The following is a 13,149-nucleotide window of genomic DNA, read 5'->3' as shown; positions in this document are numbered from 1 at the left end:
CCCTCATGATAAAATGCAGATATTCCTTTCTGACTCGTTTATTTCACAATTGATATTGTGTCTTTCCTGGGGCATCACACCCAGAGGCACGTGATGTCTGTTTGCCCGTCATTGGTAATGTTCATTTTGATCACTTGTTGAAAATGTTTGGTTTTCTCTTTTTTTTTTTTTTTTTTTAGAGGGGCGGGTAAGGGGCAGAGGGAAAAGGAGAGAGAGAATCTCAACCAGGCTCCATACCGAGCGTGGAGCCTGATGTGGGGCTCGATCTCATGACCTATGAGATTATGACCTGAGCCAAAATCAAGAGTTGGGCACTTAACTGACTGAGCCACCCAGGTGCCCCTTCTTATTAATTTTGACACTCAAATTTTCCTAGATTTTAAAATGAGAGCTCTTTCAAGCAGACTTCTGTGTATTGGCATATGGCTCCATATTTTTAAGACACTTTTTTACTTTCTGACACAAGGTGTTCCATATTTATTTTGTACCTTCTCTGCCCAGTTCTTGAGTTAGCCATTTTCCCAAGGAGCACTGGTCTCTTTAGTAATTTCTTTAGAAACCAGGATCTGGATAGTAGGTGTGTTCATTGCTATGGGAGCTTTTTTTTTTTTTTTAAGATTTTATTTATTTGAGAGAGAGAGAGAGCACAAGCAGGTGGAGGGTCACAGGGAGAAGCAGACTCCCCACTGAGCAGGGACTCCGACATGGAGCTTGATCCCAGGACCCTGGGATCATGACCTGAGTTGAAGGCAGAGCTTAACTGACTGAGCCACCCAGGCAGCCCTACTATGGGAACTTTAAGGTCTTTCAGTGGATAGATCTAGGAAATATGAAATCATGAGTTTAAACTGGTTCCTCCAATTCCATTCCACCCCCACAAAGTCCTTCCTTGCCTTCTCCATTCCATATTTGTGTTTCCTTCCCCCCCAGTAAGAGCTCTAGCTCCCAACAATGTCAACGTTATTTACTCTTTTGTTCAATCCTGCAAAACACAGAAATTACAACAGTATTGCTATACTCACAACACTATGAAAAAAAACAATTAAAAATGATTTAAGATTTTCTTGCAGTTCTTTTTTTTTCTTCTCTTTAGAACAAAGTCCAGTATCAAAATTACTTGAATAGCTCTTCTCTCACCCTTTAGTGTCTGTTATTCATACACACTTATGTTCTATTTTTATGTGGTTATTCTGTTTCTTTCCCATCCTTGTTGATTTAATTTTGTGTTTTGAATTTGTAAATAGTTAACAAGAGCTCATGTGTTAAAACATTGCAAACAAAATACACTCATAGAAGTGTCACATTATCCCAATAGGTAAGCAATTTCATTATTTTCTGTTTTATCCTTCCTATGTCTCTTTTAGGAAAAATAAGCACAGATATATGTTATTTCTCCTTGTTTCTCATCAAAATGTACACAAAAGTAATATATGTATGTTGCTGTAGATAGTAAAAAAATAGTGTATATGCTACCATTATTTCATACTCTCCTTTTTATACTTATCAATACATTCTGATTATACTCCTTATTATTTTATATAGTTTACTCTTACTTTTGAATTAAAATTATGAATTTCCAGTTATTTTTCATCAGTACTTTTAATATAGTATCCTATTATTTTTTGGAATCTATTCATGCTAATGTGCAATCTGCCATCAGTATAATTGCTGTTGTTTGTGGTACTCGGCCTTTCTTTTAGTTCTTGAAGTTCTGCTGATTCATTAAGATGTGCTGTGGTGTAGATTTGTCTTTATGAATTTACATTGGTATTTAGAGTTTTTTTTTATTCTAAGGATTTATTTTATTTTATTTTTTAAGTCAGGAAACCCCTCTGATATTTCATTTGATTTTTTTCCCATTGCTTTCTTCTGTAATTCCTATTAGATCTATGTTGGAGCATCTCAATTTATTCTCCACAGTTCTTAACTCTTCTTCCATATTTCTATTTTTTAAAAATCTCTGTGCTGTTCTCTTTTCAACTGTGTTCATTTATTTCTCCTATTGTCATAGCCACCTATTCTTGTATTATTCATGCTTTTTTCATATCTTTGGATCATTTTAATTATGTCATTCTTTCATTTATCTCTGACTATTCTAACATTCTTATTTGAAAGTTTTTGTCATACTGTCTCTTAAAAATTAATTTCACAAGGAGTGAATTATGTTCTAGTTGTTGATTTCTTTTTTTTTTTTTAAGATTTTATTTATTTATTTGACAGAGAGAGACACAGCGAGAGAGGGAACACAAGCAGGGGGAGTGGGAGAGGGAGAAGCAGGCTTCCCGCTGAGCAGGGAGCCCGATGTGGGGCTCGATCCCAGAACCCTGGGATCATGACCTGAGCCTAAGGCAGACACTTAATGACTGAGCCACCCGGGTGCCCCTAGTTGTTGATTTCACTGGTTGTCCTTCTCATCTCTAGATGTTTTCATCAGTTTTAAAATTTGCACTGATGTACTTATTTTGAGTCAGAGGGATTATTTTTGTCTCTCTTCCTCTCTGGTCAGTAGTTTGTAGTCTTACAAGCATTTGAAACTACCTCCCCTGTAAACCAAATCCTGAGCCTAATTTTAAAATGGCATGTTGGGGTTTCAGTTCTATGGTGATTTCAGAGATACTGAGATCCAATCTTTGAGTCAATGAGTTCTCTAACTCAGTTCCATATCAGACAATACTTCTATAGTCCTACTTCCTTGGGTCCACAGCTTCCTATAAATCATAGTTTCAGGGATAAAATTGACAAACTTTTTTTTTTCTGTCTCCTTTATGCTTGAGGATATCCCCACATATAGCAAATCCCCAGCCTCAAGAAGTGAGCCTTGTTTTTGTCACCCATCTTGCAGGAATAGTATTATCCCATTATTCTTTGACTTCTAGCTCTGGAGGCCAGCAGGTCTTCTGTTTTAACCCCCTTCTCAACATAGACTTCTGTTCTGTTTCTGAATATAACTACATATTTATTATCTTCAGTCTCAATTTTCACTCGAGGATATTAAAATGTTAAGTTGAAATGACTAGTCTAAAGCCACGTGGTTAATGAATGAAAGTGCTGGACTCAAATCCAGGTTTCCTGGCTTTAGATTCCATAATTTTTTAGCGACTCCAAGCAGCCTTTCTGTTGGCTTTTATTTTCCCATCTAGTCTTTTTCCAAACTTCTACTGAATTTAGATTTTTTTTTTTCTAATTTAGGCTGTAAATGAAATGAGAGCACTTTTTCTCTCTAAAGGCATCATGTTATGGTAGAAGGGACATTAGGCTCTAGGTAGAATTACCTGGGTTCTGTTGTTGGCTGGGAAATTAGTTAAGTCTCTGGGCCTCAGTTTTCTCTTCTACAACACTAGGTGGTTTGGCTGAGATGAGCTCTAAGTTACCTTTTAGCTGTAAAGGTCTTGGAGTGCACTTTTTGTCTGCCCCATTTTCAGCAAGATGTAGGTTGCTGATTGAATATCACTTACATTTTTACTATATGTGCATTATCTGTCACTCTTCTTTATAAGAAATACTCCTTGACAAAGGAATGACAAAACAGAATGAGCTCATCAGCATGAACAGCTGGTTAGTGAGTGGTTTAATGGTTCTATATGGAAATTTGCTGTTAAGTTCTGAACTTAATGGTCTCTCCTTCCCCTTTACAAAAGCATAAATTATTGCTGGGGGTGATAAGGTAATGTGACTAAGCAACACCTGCCCAATAATTTCCAAGAAGATGCTAAGGGCTACTTAGACAAATATATCACTGTTTATTCTGGAAATAATAGATTAATACTTGAACTATCAAATTAATAGGTAAATATTTTGGCATTGAGTCAGATTACAAAAGAAGTTAAAGTATTCTATGAAGACAAATGGATGAACACTTCACAATAGACTATATATGAATAACCAATAAGCACATGAGAAAGTGCTTATTGCAAAGTAAGACCACAATAAGATAAACTATAAATGGCAAAAATCCAGAAGACCAATACTAAATGTCAGTGATGATGTGGAGCAACTGGAACTCTCATACCTTGCTAATGGGAGAATAAAATTATGCATGGCTATGGAGATGAGTTCTTCAGTGTCTTATTAAGTTAAACATGGATGTACACCATGACTGAGCAGTACTACCCCTAGGTATTTATTCAAGATATATGAAAAATAAGTCCACAAAAGACTTAAACAACAGTGTTTCTAGCAGACTTATTAATAAAAGCTAAAATCAGGGATAATAATATTATTATTAATGACTGGAAAAGAATATAAGAAACTTTCTTTGGTGATGAAGATGTTTAGTATTTTTTGGGGGGGAGTGATTATACAGGTGTATAAAATTTTCAAAACTCATTGAACTGAACACTTTAGATTTATGCATTTTATTGTATGTTAATTAGACCTCAATTAAAATGTGACTATAGAGAAAATGATCTGTCTCAGGCTCTGAATCTAATTGAGCCTATCTGCTGTTAGAAAATATTCACACCTCACACTTTTCAAGCACTCAGTATGGGTTAGTTATCAACCTACATTGAAATGCAAAGAATCTCTTATTTAATAGATATTTTTTTGGACTTTGTTTTAGTTGGAGCACTGAGAAATTGCACAGTCAACCTTACACCTGAACAAACACAAACATATAGTGCTTCAAATTTAATGTAGTGTGCGTCAAGCAAAGCCAACACTTCTTCTCAACAAAGATGATCACAGAGCCATTTGCCAATTAATCTGCTTTGAAGAGCACTAAGTTTCTCCTGAAACCCCTTTCTTTAAAAATGTGTTCCTGTAATTAGAATGTCTTACAGATACATTCTTAATTTCCCATATACCTCTTACTGAATGAGGGGAGGAAAGGAAAAAATAAGATTAGCAATGAAAGCTCTTTTTTTTTTTAAAGATTTTATTTATTTATTTGACAGAGAGAGAGAGCCAGAGAGAGAACACAAGCAGGGTAAGTGGGAGAGAGAGAAGCAGGCTTCCCGCCGAACGGGGAGCCCGATGTGGGGCTCGATCCCAGGACCCTGGGATCATGACCTGAGCCGAAGGCAAATGCTTAACGACTGAGCCACCCAGGCACTCCAGCAATGAAAGCTCTTATCTCTAGCTAGACTGTGGTCTAAATTCCTTTGTCTCACTAAATTCTGGAAGCTCTTTACTACTATATACATTCAGGGCTGTATGAAGAACAACGGTCTAGAGGTGATGAATATATCATTCTGCATTATGTACTTAGTAACTCATGACTCTGGATTTTAGGCATACTTGGATTTAAATATCTTGGCTTCACCACACACCAGCTGTGTCACTTTAAACAAGTTTTCGATGTCTCTGAGTCTATGTTTTTATTTATTTAATTTTGCACAATAATAATATGTAATATATAACACATGATAATAATATCTACCTAAAAGGTTTTGTTTTTATGACTTTAGTAAAGCAGTAGTGTAATGTTTGGTACATAGTAGGCAGCCATATTATCATTATCAATGCTGTACTGTTATTGTTTGCTTACTTGTTTGTGTCCCAGGACCTGGGTCTTTGCTTGGCTTTGCCATCTTTGACCATATGATTTTGGACAGATCATTAATTGACCTCTCTGGGCCTTATGTGGCTTTAGGGAAGATTAACCAAGAAAAGATGAGTGTGTGGAGCATAACGCTTGGCTTGATGTCAACTTTCTTGACTTTTTTTTATATACTTCATCCAGGAAGGAAAAAAACCTAGAGGCATGTGAGGCTTCTTGTTAGAAGGCCAGGCAACAGTTGGTGAATTCTGTTGACTAACTTCTCAAGGCTGCAGGCAGTCTTCTGGGCTTTGTTTGTACACATCCATGTTAATGGAGTCTCTACAACTGACCCCAAGTCCATCATGTACCTGAGCTACAGAGACAAGTACTCTCAGGTGTCCAGCCACTCACTGCAATTTGGCCAAACTGATTCTGTTTCAAGCTTTACAATTTACCTTGAATTTCTTGAGCTCAGAGAGGTAAATTCCAGGGGTTAGAAATGCAGCTGTAGTAGCCATCAACTGTGTGACTGACACTAGAAAAGACCAGCAAATTAATTCCAAGCATAGCAAAATATTTGACTGCTTGCAACATCCCTGCTGCATTTACACATGCACGCGCGCGCGCACACACACACACACACACACACACACACACACAGCAGAACTCTATCTGCATTTGTGTCCAGTCAAATGCATAGCTGGGGGAAGAGAGATGAAACTTGGGGGGAACAGAGTCTGGGAAAAAGGACAAGAGAAAGGGGGAAGGTGGCAGGCTCATTTCTTATATTTTTCCACTGTGTTTGAGTGCCTATAATTAGCGTGGGCTGTGGAGGGAGAGGGCAGCGGAAGCTGGTGGGTCTGTTTAAAAAATATTTTTTGAGATTCTTGGCACAGGCAGAAGCACTGGGGCCCAGGTGACCAAGGGTGGCACTGAGCTGGGGAGGAGGCTCCTCTCACTGATGCTGCCTGGAAGCCAGCACAGCCGTGGAGCCAGAGGCCTGGAAACTTGGACGACTCTGGCTTGGATGTTGGGTTCTAACAGGGGCTGGAGCAACAGTGGTGAGGCTTCTCCTGGGGGGTTTGTGGGCAATCCAGGAGACCTAGCAGAACCCAGAGAAAGACAGGGAAGGCCAGGGCAGGTGCCTCATGGTCACTGCAGCTGGCTGACTAGTTCATGGGCCTGTTGCATGGTCTGTCCAAGGACCCTCAGAAACAGATGGAGCAGGGGGCAGGAGAATTAAATTTTAGTATCAGCTTTGCCTTGGACTTACTCTGGTGCTTGGGACAAGTCATCTTCCCTTTCTAGATTGGTGTTTTGCCATCTGGGAAATGAGGGTTTGGGGTTTCAACTGAAAGATCTCTCCCAGGTCTTACATTTTCTACCTCCTAAGTGTATTATTCTATTGTCACTGAATTAAACAGATATTTTCCAAGTGCCTATGTCAAGTTTCTGTTGACAAATTCTAGACAGAGAACTATAAGCTTGGGATGTGTGGCAAGTCCAGCTGCCTTATGTTGTTATTAGTTGTGTCTTTCTTCTTACCAGATAGTAGGCTTTTTCTACAGGGAACGACATCTGATTAAGCCCACTTCAGCCATTCCTGTAGTAAGAGCACATTCTGCTTCAGGAGAGCCTGCTGCTGTATGGGAAACACTGGTATCCTGCTTCTTGTATTTTACCCAGAAAAAAGCAGATTTTAAAAGATGTGACCAACTATAATTGTCACATTGTATGACTTTTACCATAGAGCCTACCACATGGTACATACTCTAAATATTTGCTGAATGAATAAATGAATGAAAACAGTTGAACCACACACTTTAAATCTTAATTCTCAGGAAGCATCATTCTCTGAATCTACAGAACATGTATCTTAACTTCTTTATTGTCAACTTCCCTCTGCTTTTCTGACACTGGAAGTTTATTTACGGCTTTAATACAGCTTTAATAACATGAATCTTAGGGTTTTTAAGTATATCACATCCTCCGAAGTTCTCTTGATTTAAAAAATTTGTTGCTTCTCCATTGGCTACTGGAATTGGAAAAGAAATCAAGACAGGTAATATATGCCAAGAAAATTTGAGAGACTTCTCCAGATACACAGAGGAACATTTTATTGCTCACAGCAAGTCAGAGCCATTGTTTGAGGATTCCAGTATTTTGATTCTAACAAAGAGAAGTCAGGGTCATTCTACTTGACCTTGACTCTAATATTTGTACCGTTTCCCCAAATCCCAACTTTATTTTAGTTATTTGTAAATGTCCTCAAACTGTTAATAAAACATCTCTATCTCTATATGGTCAGGCCATTTCCTACACCCAATCTACACACAGAGAGTATTTGTGATTTAAGTGTGAGGTGAGGGAAAGGAAGAAACATAGGACTTTAAAGAACCTCTCAGGTAGTGAGTTATGGGGGCAAGTTAGTCTCACTTACTTGCAGTGACACTTGAGTAAATAAGTTCTCCTTTTAGGACATGAAATTCTTCTTTAAAGTGAGGTGATTGGACTAAATTGCCACTAAGGTCTCCCCAAGCCCTAACATATCCTTTCTCTCTTCTCTCTCTCTCTCTCTCAGGTATATACTGACTTCTTGCAAAAGGTACAATTAAGACGTTTTAGTTTGGATTTATTTCAGCTGTGTTCATAAGTCCAGTTGACTGCTTTGGGGACTATTTTCCATGGTTTAATACCAGGGTTTGTTAGTCTTATGGAAGCAAATGGGAAGGCATCCATTAAAAAAAAAAAATCAGAATATTTCCTTAAAGATTTAGTAGAGATCATCTATGAAATCATCTGACATTGTTTTAATGGAAAGATGGAAAGATCTCTGATTTTTTTTCTTAGTTTTCTCTTTTGATCACTTGCTATTAAAATTTTTCAAGATTCTTTTGGAATCTGTTTGGTAACTTATAGATTCCCAGGATATTATATTCTCCATTTTGTCTAGATTTCCAAATTTACTGATATAGCCTATAAATAGTATTTTCTTAATATTTTCAAAATCTCCTCCATATTGGTAATAAAATCCTGTGTTTGGTTTTTCATATGGTTGTATCTTCCTTCTCTTTCTTTATAAGATTTACCAAGAATCTATTTTATTAGTCATTTAAGAAATAGCTATTGGAGTTATTGATCAACCCTAAAACATATCATTTTGTATTTTATTAATATTTATTTTATATTTGTTACTCTTCAACAGTCTTTGGATTTATTCTATTTTTATTTTATAGCATTTTAATTGGATTCATAGCTAATTTATTTTCAATATGTCTTATTTATTATTAAATGCATTTAAGAACATATGGATTCCTCTCAGTATTACTTTGTTACACTGGCTATATCCCACAAATTTTGATATGTAGAATTTTCATTGTCATCCATTTCTAAATAGATTTTGATCAAAAGCATTATTTAAAATAATATTTAAAAATTTCCAAATATATAGACTCCCCTTTGTTTCTTTTTGAAGAGGACAGCTACATTTTGTTTTTAATTTCTAATTTTCATTGAGGTCAAAAAACCTGATCTAAATATTTATTACTTTACAGGATTTACTGCAATTTATTTGTGCCTGATAAAAGGTTAATAATTTATACCTTTTAGTTGAATTGTTCAGGTCTTTACTTGGTTTTGGTTTACTTGGTTTTGGACTTACAATGTCAGTTATTGAAAGGGATGTATTGAAAACCTCCACTAAGTTTTGGCTCTGTCATAGTTTATGCCTTATATGCCTTGAATCTGTGTTGTTAGGTACATAGAAGCTTAATAACAGCTTCATTTTCTTGATCACTTGTATCTTTTATCAGTTGGAAGTACTCCTCCCCGTTATTTTAAAATATTTTCATCTTGACTTCTTTTATATTATCATTAACACCCCTGCTTACAGTTTTAGCATTTTACATAGTATATCATTCAAATGGATTAAATATCATTTTCAACTCTTTCTTGATATTTTTGTTTTAGGTATGTCTTTTGTAAATAACATGTAGCTAAGCTTGCTTTATTTATTTATTATTTATTTATTTAAACAGATCTGATTTCTAATGGGAAAATATATTACACATTCTTTCACTTTGATTAATAACACTTTTGCAATTGTCTCTCCATTTTACTTTATGTTTTCTATTTACTTTACGTGTTCTATTTCTATTTACTAGAATGTATTATGAGCCGGTTTGGCACCCCAGCTCTGTCACACTAGATGTTTGATAGTGTTAAGTTACATAAATCCAATGTGCTTCAGTTTCTTCATCATAAAATGAGAATGACTATTATCACACCTAATTCATGGACTTGTTGCAGGGATTAAGGAAACTGTTATATATAAAGTATCCAAAATTTGGTCTCAGAAACAGTGAGTACTGAATAAATGTTAGCTATTTTATTATCATTATGCCATTTATCTCCCCACTTGTATTTGTTGAGTTAATCAAGCTTCCCTTCCACCATCTTTCTTCTAATATTTTGGAAGTGGAATATCTACTTTTTATTCTTCTAACAGTTACCTGTGTATACGTGACACAGTATTTTTAAAATCAACTTTAAGAGGCATCATTTACATGTGACATCATGGACACATATTACGTGTGTATTTTGATTAGCAGCAATGTCCACTATATAGTCAAACTATGAAAAGAGCTCAGATGTCCAGACAGATGAATGGATGAAGAAGATGTGGTGTATATTACTCATCCCTCAAAAGGAATGAAATCTTGCCATTTGCAATGACATGGATAGAACTAGAATATATTATGCTAAGTAAAATAAGTCAGAGAAAGACAAATACCATATGATTTCATATGTGGAATTTAAGAAACAAAACTGATGAACATAGGGGAAGGGAAAGAAAAATAAAATAGGATAAAAACAAAGAGGGAGACAAACCATAAGAGACTCTTAACTATAGAGAACAAACTGAAGGCTGCTGGAAGGGAGGTGGGTGGGAGGATGGGGTAACTGGGTAATGGGCATTAAGGAGGGCACTTGGTGTAATGAGCACTGGGTGTTACATGCAACCGATGAATCACTAAATTCTACCCCAAAATTAATAATACACTGTATGTTAAATAATTTGAATTTAAATAAAACCAAAAAAAGACAAATTTATATTTAATAAATTTTAATAACATATAATTATCACCAAAATCGAGATATTGAACATTTTCATCACCCCAAAAATACCTGTACCACTTCCCATACAATGCATCTCCCACTTCCCACCCCTGCCCCTTTCAGCTCCAGGTAACAATGAGGGAGTGTACTTTCTGTCACTATGGGTTAGCTTTGTCCTTTCTAGAGTTACGTATACATGGAATCAGACAGCATTCAGTCTTTTGTGACATACACATTGAAACATATTTTGCTACTATTATTAGAGTTATGCAATATCTCTAATCTTCCTTAAATGAGAGAAGAATCTAAGTAGTTTTTCCCTTCCCTCTGCCGCCTGCCACTTTGAGATTATCTGGGACTTGAGTTATATTTAGTTATAAATATTTAAAAATTATGCATCAAGAGTTATTTAAACCTAATCTAGGTTTTCTACTTACTTTCCACTCTTTCTCATATCTTATATATTATTTATTCTTTGGGCTTTATACATTCTTTCAAATGACTTCACGCACCACCCCATCTCACCCCAATGAGGGCGTGAGGGTAATAAGTTTTCTGAATCTTTGTAACCCTAAATATGTCTTTATTTTGAGCTCTTATTTTACTGGTAGTTTATATACTAGGTACAGGTTCTAAGCAAATCATATTTTCTTTCGTTTTCTCCTAACATCCAGCTTTGCCAATGAGAGTCCTGATGCAGCGCTGAAGATGGGGCTTTTTACTCACTTTCCACTTAGCTAAATCTATTTCTGCTCTTTCATCCATTAATCTTCCTCCCCCCACCGTGATCAGAACTTCAAATTCTAAGCCCTTTAATGCAGTGCTTCACCAATGGCAATGAGCATACACATCCCTTGTGGGTCTTGTAAAACTACAGGTACAATTTTAGTCATTCTGGGGTGAGGCCGGACATTCTGCTTTTCTAACAAGCTTCGAGGCCATGGGCATGTGGACCACACTCTGAGAAGCAAGCCTCTAGCTACCAAGTCCTCAAGGATGTGATATTCTCCTTAATCTTCCTGAAGATAGTAATTGGCGATCTTAAATGTCTTCCTCTTTGCTCTCTACATTAACTCTATTTCTTGAGTGTTAATACTTGTATTTGTTACATTTGTGGCTTCTCATCTGGTGTTGGTTTTTCTCAGATATTTTTCTTTTCTTTGTTCCTTTCCTTTCTTTTTTACCCCTCCTTTTTTTTTTTTTTTTTTTTTTTAAGAGAGAGAGCTGGGGAGGGGCAGAGGAAGAGGGAGAGAGATAATCTGAAACAGGCTCCATGGCCAGCATGGAGTCAAACACAGGGCTCCCATCTCAAAACCCTGAGATCATGACCAGAGCCAAAATCAAGAGTCAGAAACTTAACCAATTGAGCCAGCCAGGTGCCCCTTCCCCTCCTTCTTTTTAAATTCCTGGTTGTCAGAGTTACCTATTGTTTACCTGTTCCTGTGTCTGTGGGCAAGGAGCAGGCAGGCTGCTCAGAGGAGTGCTTTGTAGCTTGGAGAACAAATATGGGGGTTCCACCACCCCTTTGACTTCAGACTTGAAGTTCATTGCTTTAGCCTATGGGCAAAACCAACTACCAACTGTTTAGTACAACCTGGGGGCAGGGCTGACCAGCATAGCTAATAATTGGAATGAAGGCAGAAATAAGGAATCGGCATTGTTGAGTGCCCACAGCATAAAGGCACTGTTCTATGTGCTACATGTATGAACTCATTTAATGGATGGAATTTGACAAGCTTTGAAAATCTAAACCACCTCAACTCTTCCTCTCTGTGTTGTTAGTGCTCTCTAACTTACTTAGATTGAGGAATACAATTTCTCTTTAATCATATCCTCTTTTCCTTCTTCAATTCTGTGAGTAAATGAAAGGATGCTGAAGACACAGAGATTTGTCTATATGAAATTGCCCAAATATTCCAGGATATTTGGATAATACTTCAAAGTCAAAGCCCATATAATGGCAAGTGCACAGAGTAAAGAGAATAAGAGAGAGAGAAAGGTAAAGAAGAGAAAAAGAAATAAAAAAACAGAAGTCAGGGAGAAATGGTGAATAAAGAAGAGACAGGGAAAATGGGAAGGAGAACATGAGTTAGGGTAAACCTTGCACAACAGGGGGGAATTCAGCTGCATTTTGCTTGCTGTAAGCTTTTGACCTTCCTTAAATGCTTTCAAATCTCTGCAAACAAGAAGATTAATTGAGTAGCCTTCGACATTCAGAAGGAGTTCTCACTGTAGTGACCTGAGAGACATAACCCAGGAGAACAGGAGGAATATTAATTTTGGCTTACCAAAAGGCAGATTTTCGTAAGTTTATTGGAGAGACATCTTGTTCTGTGTTGTATGGATTGTTTCTGAGCTGAATAAAATGGTCTTTTATTTTGTGGGCTTACAGGGGTTTTATGGGCTATTTACGTAGACCCCAAAGAGGAAGCCATTTAAGTCTTGGAACCTGACTGATTTGAATTTGCAGCTTAATGTGATCTTTCTTCTCAAGGATTTTTCCTATAATTTTCAGGATGTGGATGGACAATGGAAAGACAGGTGAAGCC

This window comes from Halichoerus grypus, chromosome 1 (genome assembly GCF_964656455.1).
Source record: "Halichoerus grypus chromosome 1, mHalGry1.hap1.1, whole genome shotgun sequence".
NCBI lineage: Eukaryota > Metazoa > Chordata > Mammalia > Carnivora > Phocidae > Halichoerus > Halichoerus grypus.
The sequence above is the reverse complement of the archived record's forward strand: the minus strand, read 5'-3'. Positions refer to the sequence as shown.